Source organism: Oncorhynchus mykiss, chromosome 21 (genome assembly GCF_057628025.1).
Source record: "Oncorhynchus mykiss isolate SJ-2025 chromosome 21, ASM5762802v1, whole genome shotgun sequence".
In the NCBI taxonomy this organism is placed as follows: Eukaryota; Metazoa; Chordata; class Actinopteri; order Salmoniformes; family Salmonidae; genus Oncorhynchus; species Oncorhynchus mykiss.
Window position 1 is genome coordinate 52,240,564 of NC_143042.1, and position 7,705 is coordinate 52,248,268.

Below are 7,705 nucleotides of genomic sequence, written 5' to 3' on the forward strand. Positions count from 1 at the left end.
AGAGTGGAGGGGCGGCAGGTAGCCTAGTGGTTAGAGTGTAGGGGCGGCAGGTAGCATAGTGGTTAGAGTGTAGGGGCGGCAGGTAGCCTAGTGGTTAGAGTGGAGGGGCGGCAGGTAGCCTAGTGGTTAGAGTGGAGGGGCGGCAGGTAGCCTAGTGGTTAGAGTGGAGGGGCGGCAGGTAGCCTAGTGGTTAGAGTGTAGGGACGGCAGGTAGCCTAGTGGTTAGAGTGTAGGGGCGGCAGGTAGCCTAGTGGTTAGAGTGGAGGGGCGGCAGGTAGCCTAGTGGTTAGAGTGGAGGGGCGGCAGGTAGCCTAGTGGTTAGAGTGTAGGGACGGCAGGTAGCCTAGTGGTTAGAGTGTAGGGGCGGCAGGTAGCCTAGTGGTTAGAGTGGAGGGGCGGCAGGTAGACTAGTGGTTAGAGTGTAGGGGCGGCAGGTAGCCTAGTGGTTAGAGTGTAGAGGGGGCAGGTAGCCTAGTAGTTCGAGTGGAGGGGCGGCAGGTAGCCTAGTGGTTAGAGTGTAGGGACGGCAGGTAGCCTAGTGGTTAGAGTGTAGGGGCGGCAGGTAGCCTAGTGGTTAGAGTGGAGGGGCGGCAGGTAGACTAGTGGTTAGAGTGTAGGGGCGGCAGGTAGCCTAGTGGTTAGAGTGTAGGGACGGCAGGTAGCCTAGTGGTTAGAGTGTAGGGGCGGCAGGTAGCCTAGTGGTTAGAGTGTAGGGGCGGCAGGTAGACTAGTGGTTAGAGTGGAGGGGTGGCAGGTAGCCTAGTGGTTAGAGTGGAGGGGCGGCAGGTAGCCTAGTGGTTAGAGTGTTGGAAGGCAGGTAGCCTAGTGGTTAGAGTGTAGGGGTGGCAGGTAGTCTAGTGGTTAGAGTGGAGGGGCGGCAGGTAGCCTAGTGGTTAGAGTGTAGGGGCGGCAGGTAGCATAGTGGTTAGAGTGTAGGGGCGGCAGGTAGCCTAGTGGTTAGAGTGTAGGGGCGGCAGGTAGCCTAGTGGTTAGAGTGGAGGGGCGGCAGGTAGCCTAGTGGTTAGAGTGGAGGGGCGGCAGGTAGCCTAGTGGTTAGAGTGGAGGGGCGGCAGGTAGCCTAGTGGTTAGAGTGTAGGGACGGCAGGTAGCCTAGTGGTTAGAGTGTAGGGGCGGCAGGTAGCCTAGTGGTTAGAGTGGAGGGGCGGCAGGTAGCCTAGTGGTTAGAGTGGAGGGGCGGCAGGTAGCCTAGTGGTTAGAGTGTAGGGACGGCAGGTAGCCTAGTGGTTAGAGTGTAGGGGCGGCAGGTAGCCTAGTGGTTAGAGTGGAGGGGCGGCAGGTAGACTAGTGGTTAGAGTGTAGGGGCGGCAGGTAGCCTAGTGGTTAGAGTGTAGAGGGGGCAGGTAGCCTAGTAGTTCGAGTGGAGGGGCGGCAGGTAGCCTAGTGGTTAGAGTGTAGGGACGGCAGGTAGCCTAGTGGTTAGAGTGTAGGGGCGGCAGGTAGCCTAGTGGTTAGAGTGGAGGGGCGGCAGGTAGACTAGTGGTTAGAGTGTAGGGGCGGCAGGTAGCCTAGTGGTTAGAGTGTAGAGGGGGCAGGTAGCCTAGTAGTTCGAGTGGAGGGGCGGCAGGTAGCCTAGTGGTTAGAGTGTAGAGGGGGCAGGTAGCCTAGTGGTTAGAGTGTAGGGGCGGCAGGTAGCCTAGTGGTTAGAGTGGAGGGGCGGCAGGTAGACTAGTGGTTAGAGTGTAGGGGCGGCAGGTAGCCTAGTGGTTAGAGTGTAGGGACGGCAGGTAGCCTAGTGGTTAGAGTGTAGGGGCGGCAGGTAGCCTAGTGGTTAGAGTGTAGGGGCGGCAGGTAGACTAGTGGTTAGAGTGGAGGGGTGGCAGGTAGCCTAGTGGTTAGAGTGGAGGGGCGGCAGGTAGCCTAGTGGTTAGAGTGTAGGGACGGCAGGTAGCCTAGTGGTTAGAGTGTAGGGGCGGCAGGTAGCCTAGTGGTTAGAGTGGAGGGGCGGCAGGTAGACTAGTGGTTAGAGTGTAGGGGCGGCAGGTAGCCTAGTGGTTAGAGTGTAGAGGGGGCAGGTAGCCTAGTAGTTCGAGTGGAGGGGCGGCAGGTAGCCTAGTGGTTAGAGTGTAGGGACGGCAGGTAGCCTAGTGGTTAGAGTGTAGGGGCGGCAGGTAGCCTAGTGGTTAGAGTGGAGGGGCGGCAGGTAGACTAGTGGTTAGAGTGTAGGGGCGGCAGGTAGCCTAGTGGTTAGAGTGTAGGGACGGCAGGTAGCCTAGTGGTTAGAGTGTAGGGGCGGCAGGTAGCCTAGTGGTTAGAGTGTAGGGGCGGCAGGTAGACTAGTGGTTAGAGTGGAGGGGCGGCAGGTAGACTAGTGGTTAGAGTGTAGGGGCGGCAGGTAGCCTAGTGGTTAGAGTGTAGGGGAGGCAGGTAGCCTAGTGGTTAGAGTGTAGGGGCGGCAGGTAGCCTAGTGGTTAGAGTGTAGGGGCGGCAGGTAGACTAGTGGTTAGAGTGGAGGGGCGGCAGGTAGACTAGTGGTTAGAGTGTAGGGGCGGCAGGTAGCCTAGTGGTTAGAGTGTAGGGGCGGCAGGTATCCTAGTGGTTAGAGTGTAGGGGCGGCAGATAGCCTAGTGGATAGAGTGTAGGGGCGGCAGGTAGCCTAGTGGTTAGAGTGTAGGGGCGGCAGGTAGCCTAGTGGTTAGAGTGGAGGGGCGGCAGGTAGACTAGTGGTTAGAGTGTAGGGGCGGCAGGTAGCCTAGTGGTTAGAGTGTAGAGGGGGCAGGTAGCCTAGTGGTTAGAGTGTAGGGGCGGCAGGTAGCCTAGTGGTTAGAGTGGAGGGGCGGCAGGTAGACTAGTGGTTAGAGTGTAGGGGCGGCAGGTAGCCTAGTGGTTAGAGTGTAGGGACGGCAGGTAGCCTAGTGGTTAGAGTGTAGGGGCGGCAGGTAGCCTAGTGGTTAGAGTGTAGGGGCGGCAGGTAGACTAGTGGTTAGAGTGGAGGGGTGGCAGGTAGCCTAGTGGTTAGAGTGGAGGGGCGGCAGGTAGCCTAGTGGTTAGAGTGTAGGGACGGCAGGTAGCCTAGTGGTTAGAGTGTAGGGGCGGCAGGTAGCCTAGTGGTTAGAGTGGAGGGGCGGCAGGTAGACTAGTGGTTAGAGTGTAGGGGCGGCAGGTAGCCTAGTGGTTAGAGTGTAGAGGGGGCAGGTAGCCTAGTGGTTAGAGTGGAGGGGCGGCAGGTAGCCTAGTGGTTAGAGTGGAGGGGCGGCAGGTAGACTAGTGGTTAGAGTGTAGGGGCGGCAGGTAGCCTAGTGGTTAGAGTGTAGGGACGGCAGGTAGCCTAGTGGTTAGAGTGTAGGGGCGGCAGGTAGCCTAGTGGTTAGAGTGTAGGGGCGGCAGGTAGACTAGTGGTTAGAGTGGAGGGGTGGCAGGTAGCCTAGTGGTTAGAGTGGAGGGGCGGCAGGTAGCCTAGTGGTTAGAGTGTAGGGACGGCAGGTAGCCTAGTGGTTAGAGTGGAGGGGCGGCAGGTAGACTAGTGGTTAGAGTGTAGGGGCGGCAGGTAGCCTAGTGGTTAGAGTGTAGAGGGGGCAGGTAGCCTAGTAGTTCGAGTGGAGGGGCGGCAGGTAGCCTAGTGGTTAGAGTGTAGGGACGGCAGGTAGCCTAGTGGTTAGAGTGTAGGGGCGGCAGGTAGCCTAGTGGTTAGAGTGGAGGGGCGGCAGGTAGACTAGTGGTTAGAGTGTAGGGGCGGCAGGTAGCCTAGTGGTTAGAGTGTAGGGACGGCAGGTAGCCTAGTGGTTAGAGTGTAGGGGCGGCAGGTAGCCTAGTGGTTAGAGTGTAGGGGCGGCAGGTAGACTAGTGGTTAGAGTGGAGGGGCGGCAGGTAGACTAGTGGTTAGAGTGTAGGGGCGGCAGGTAGCCTAGTGGTTAGAGTGTAGGGGAGGCAGGTAGCCTAGTGGTTAGAGTGTAGGGGCGGCAGGTAGCCTAGTGGTTAGAGTGTAGGGGCGGCAGGTAGACTAGTGGTTAGAGTGTAGAGGCGGCAGGTAGCCTAGTGGTTAGAGTATAGGGGCGGCAGGTAGCCTAGTGGATAGAGTGTAGAGGCGGCAGGTAGCCTAGTGGTTAGAGTGTAGGGGCGGCAGGTAGCCTAGTGGTTAGAGCGTAGGGACGGCAGGTAGCCTAGTGGTTAGAGTGTAGGGGCGGCAGGTAGCCTAGTGGTTAGAGCGTAGGGACGGCAGGTAGCCTAGTGGTTAGAGTGTAGAGGGGGCAGGTAGCCTAGTGGTTAGAGAGTAGGGGCGGCAGGTAGACTAGTGGTTAGAGTGTAGGGGCGGCAGGTAGCCTAGTGGTTAGAGTGTAGGGGAGGCAGGTAGCCTAGTGGTTAGAGTGTAGGGGCGGCAGGTAGCCTAGTGGTTAGAGTGTAGGGGCGGCAGGTAGCCTAGTGGTTAGAGTGTAGGGGAGGCAGGTAGCCTAGTGGTTAGAGTGTAGGGGCGGCAGGTAGCCTAGTGGTTAGAGTGTAGGGGCGGCAGGTAGACTAGTGGTTAGAGTGTAGAGGCGGCAGGTAGCCTAGTGGTTAGAGAGTAGGGGCGGCAGGTAGCCTAGTGGTTAGAGAGTAGGGGCGGCAGGTAGCCTAGTGGTTAGAGTGTAGGGGCGGCAGGTAGCCTAGTGGTTAGAGTGTAGCGGCGGCAGGTAGCCTAGTGGTTAGAGCGTAGGGGCGGCAGGTAGCCTAGTGGTTAGAGTGTAGGGGCGGCAGGTAGCCTAGTGGTTAGAGCGTAGGGACGGCAGGTAGCCTAGTGGTTAGAGTGTAGGGGTGGCAGGTAGCCTAGTGGTTAGAGTGTAGGGGCGGCAGGTAGCCTAGTGGTTAGAGTGTAGCGGCGGCAGGTAGCCTAGTGGTTAGAGCGTAGGGGCGGCAGGTAGCCTAGTGGTTAGAGTGTAGGGGCGGCAGGTAGCCTAGTGGTTAGAGCGTAGGGACGGCAGGTAGCCTAGTGGTTAGAGTGTAGGGGTGGCAGGTAGCCTAGTGGTTAGAGCGTAGGGACGGCAGGTAGCCTAGTGGTTAGAGTGTAGCGGCGGCAGGTAGCCTAGTGGTTAGAGTGTAGGGACAGCAGGTAGCCTAGAGGTTAGAGTGTAGCGGCGGCAGGTAGCCTAGTGGTTAGAGTGTAGGGGCGGCAGGTGGCCTATTGGTTAGAGCGTAGGGACGGCAGGTAGCCTAGTGGTTAGAGTGTAGCGGCGGCAGGTAGCCTAGTGGTTAGAGTGTAGGGACGGCAGGTAGCCTAGAGGTTAGAGTGTAGCGGCGGCAGGTAGCCTAGTGGTTAGAGCGTAGGGACGGCAGGTAGCCTAGTGGTTAGAGTGTAGCGGCGGCAGGTAGCCTAGTGGTTAGAGTGTAGGGGCGGCAGGTAGCCTAGTGGTTAGAGTGTAGGGACGGCAGGTAGCCTAGTGGTTAGAGGGTAGGGGCGGCAGGTAGCCTAGTGGTTAGAGTGGAGGGGCGGCAGGTAGCCTAGTGGTTAGAGTGTAGGGGCGGCAGGTAGCCTAGTGGTTAGAGTGTAGGGGCGGCAGGTAGCCTAGTGGTTAGAGTGGAGGGGCGGCAGGTAGCCTAGTGGTTAGAGTGTAGGGGCGGCAGGTAGCCTAGTGGTTAGAGTGTAGCGGCGGCAGGTAGCCTAGTGGTTAGAGTGTAGCGGCGGCAGGTAGCCTAGTGGTTAGAGCGTAGGGACGGCAGGTAGCCTAGTGGTTAGAGTGTAGGGGCGGCAGGTAGCCTAGTGGTTAGAGTGTAGCGGCGGCAGGTAGCCTAGTGGTTAGAGAGTAGGGACGGCAGGTAGCCTAGTGGTTAGAGTGTAGGGGCGGCAGGTAGCCTAGTGGTTAGAGTGTAGGGGTGGCAGGTAGCCTAGTGGTTAGAGTGTAGGGGCGGCAGGTAGCCTAGTGGTTAGAGCGTAGGGACGGCAGGTAGCCTAGTGGTTAGAGTGTAGGGGCGGCAGGTAGCCTAGTGGTTAGAGTGTAGGGGAGGCAGGTAGCCTAGTGGTTAGAGTGTAGGGGCGGCAGGTAGCCTAGTGGTTAGAGTGTAGAGGGGGCAGGTAGCCTAGTGGTTAGAGAGTAGGGGCGGCAGGTAGCCTAGTGGTTAGAGAGTAGGGGCGGCAGGTAGCCTAGTGGTTAGAGTGTAGGGGCGGCAGGTAGCCTAGTGGTTAGAGTGTAGCGGCGGCAGGTAGCCTAGTGGTTAGAGCGTAGGGACGGCAGGTAGCCTAGTGGTTAGAGTGTAGCGGCGGCAGGTAGCCTAGTGGTTAGAGCGTAGGGGCGGCAGGTAGCCTAGTGGTTAGAGTGTAGCGGCGGCAGGTAGCCTAGTGGTTAGAGTGTAGGGACGGCAGGTAGCCTAGTGATTAGAGTGTAGGGGCGGCAGGTAGCCTAGTGGTTAGAGTGTAGGGGCGGCAGGTAGCCTAGTGGTTAGAGAGTAGGGGCGGCAGGTAGCCTAGTGGTTAGAGTGTAGCGGCGGCAGGTAGCCTAGTGGTTAGAGTGTAGGGCTGGCAGGTAGCCTAGTGATTAGAGTGTAGGGGCGGCAGGTAGCCTAGTGGTTAGAGTGTAGGGGCGGCAGGTAGCCTAGTGGTTAGAGTGTAGCGGCGGCAGGTAGCCTAGTGGTTAGAGTGTAGCGGCGGCGGGTAGCCTAGTGGTTAGAGTGTAGGGGTGGCAGGTAGCCTAGTGGTTAGAGGGTAGGGGCGGCAGGTAGCCTAGTGGTTAGAGTGGAGGGGCGGCAGGTAGCCTAGTGGTTAGAGTGTAGGGGCGGCAGGTAGCCTAGTGGTTAGAGTGTAGGGGCGGCAGGTAGCCTAGTGGTTAGAGTGGAGGGGCGGCAGGTAGCCTAGTGGTTAGAGTGTAGGGGCGGCAGGTAGCCTAGTGGTTAGAGTGTAGCGGCGGCGGGTAGCCTAGTGGTTAGAGTGTAGCGGCGGCAGGTAGCCTAGTGGTTAGAGCGTAGGGACGGCAGGTAGCCTAGTGGTTAGAGTGTAGGGGCGGCAGGTAGCCTAGTGGTTAGAGTGTAGCGGCGGCAGGTAGCCTAGTGGTTAGAGCGTAGGGACGGCAGGTAGCCTAGTGGTTAGAGTGTAGGGGCGGCAGGTAGCCTAGTGGTTAGAGTGTAGGGGTGGCAGGTAGCCTAGTGGTTAGAGTGTAGGGGAGGCAGGTAGCCTAGTGGTTAGAGCGTAGGGACGGCAGGTAGCCTAGTGGTTAGAGAGTAGGGGCGGCAGGTAGCCTAGTGGTTAGAGAGTAGGGGCGGCAGGTAGCCTAGTGGTTAGAGTGTAGGGGCGGCAGGTAGCCTAGTGGTTAGAGTGTAGCGGCGGCAGGTAGCCTAGTGGTTAGAGTGTAGGGGCGGCAGGTAGCCTAGTGGTTAGAGTGTAGCGGCGGCAGGTAGCCTAGTGGTTAGAGTGTAGGGATGGCAGGTAGCCTAGTGATTAGAGTGTAGGGGCGGCAGGTAGCCTAGTGGTTAGAGTGTAGGGGCGGCAGGTAGCCTAGTGGTTAGAGAGTAGGGGCGGCAGGTAGCCTAGTGGTTAGAGTGTAGCGGCGGCAGGTAGCCTAGTGGTTAGAGTGTAGGGGCGGCAGGTAGCCTAGTGGTTAGAGTGTAGCGGCGGCAGGTAGCCTAGTGGTTAGAGTGTAGGGATGGCAGGTAGCCTAGTGATTAGAGTGTAGGGGCGGCAGGTAGCCTAGTGGTTAGAGTGTAGGGGTGGCAGGTAGCCTAGTGGTTAGAGCGTGGGGACGGCAGGTAGCCTAGTGGTTAGAGTGTAGCGGCGGCAGGTAGCCTA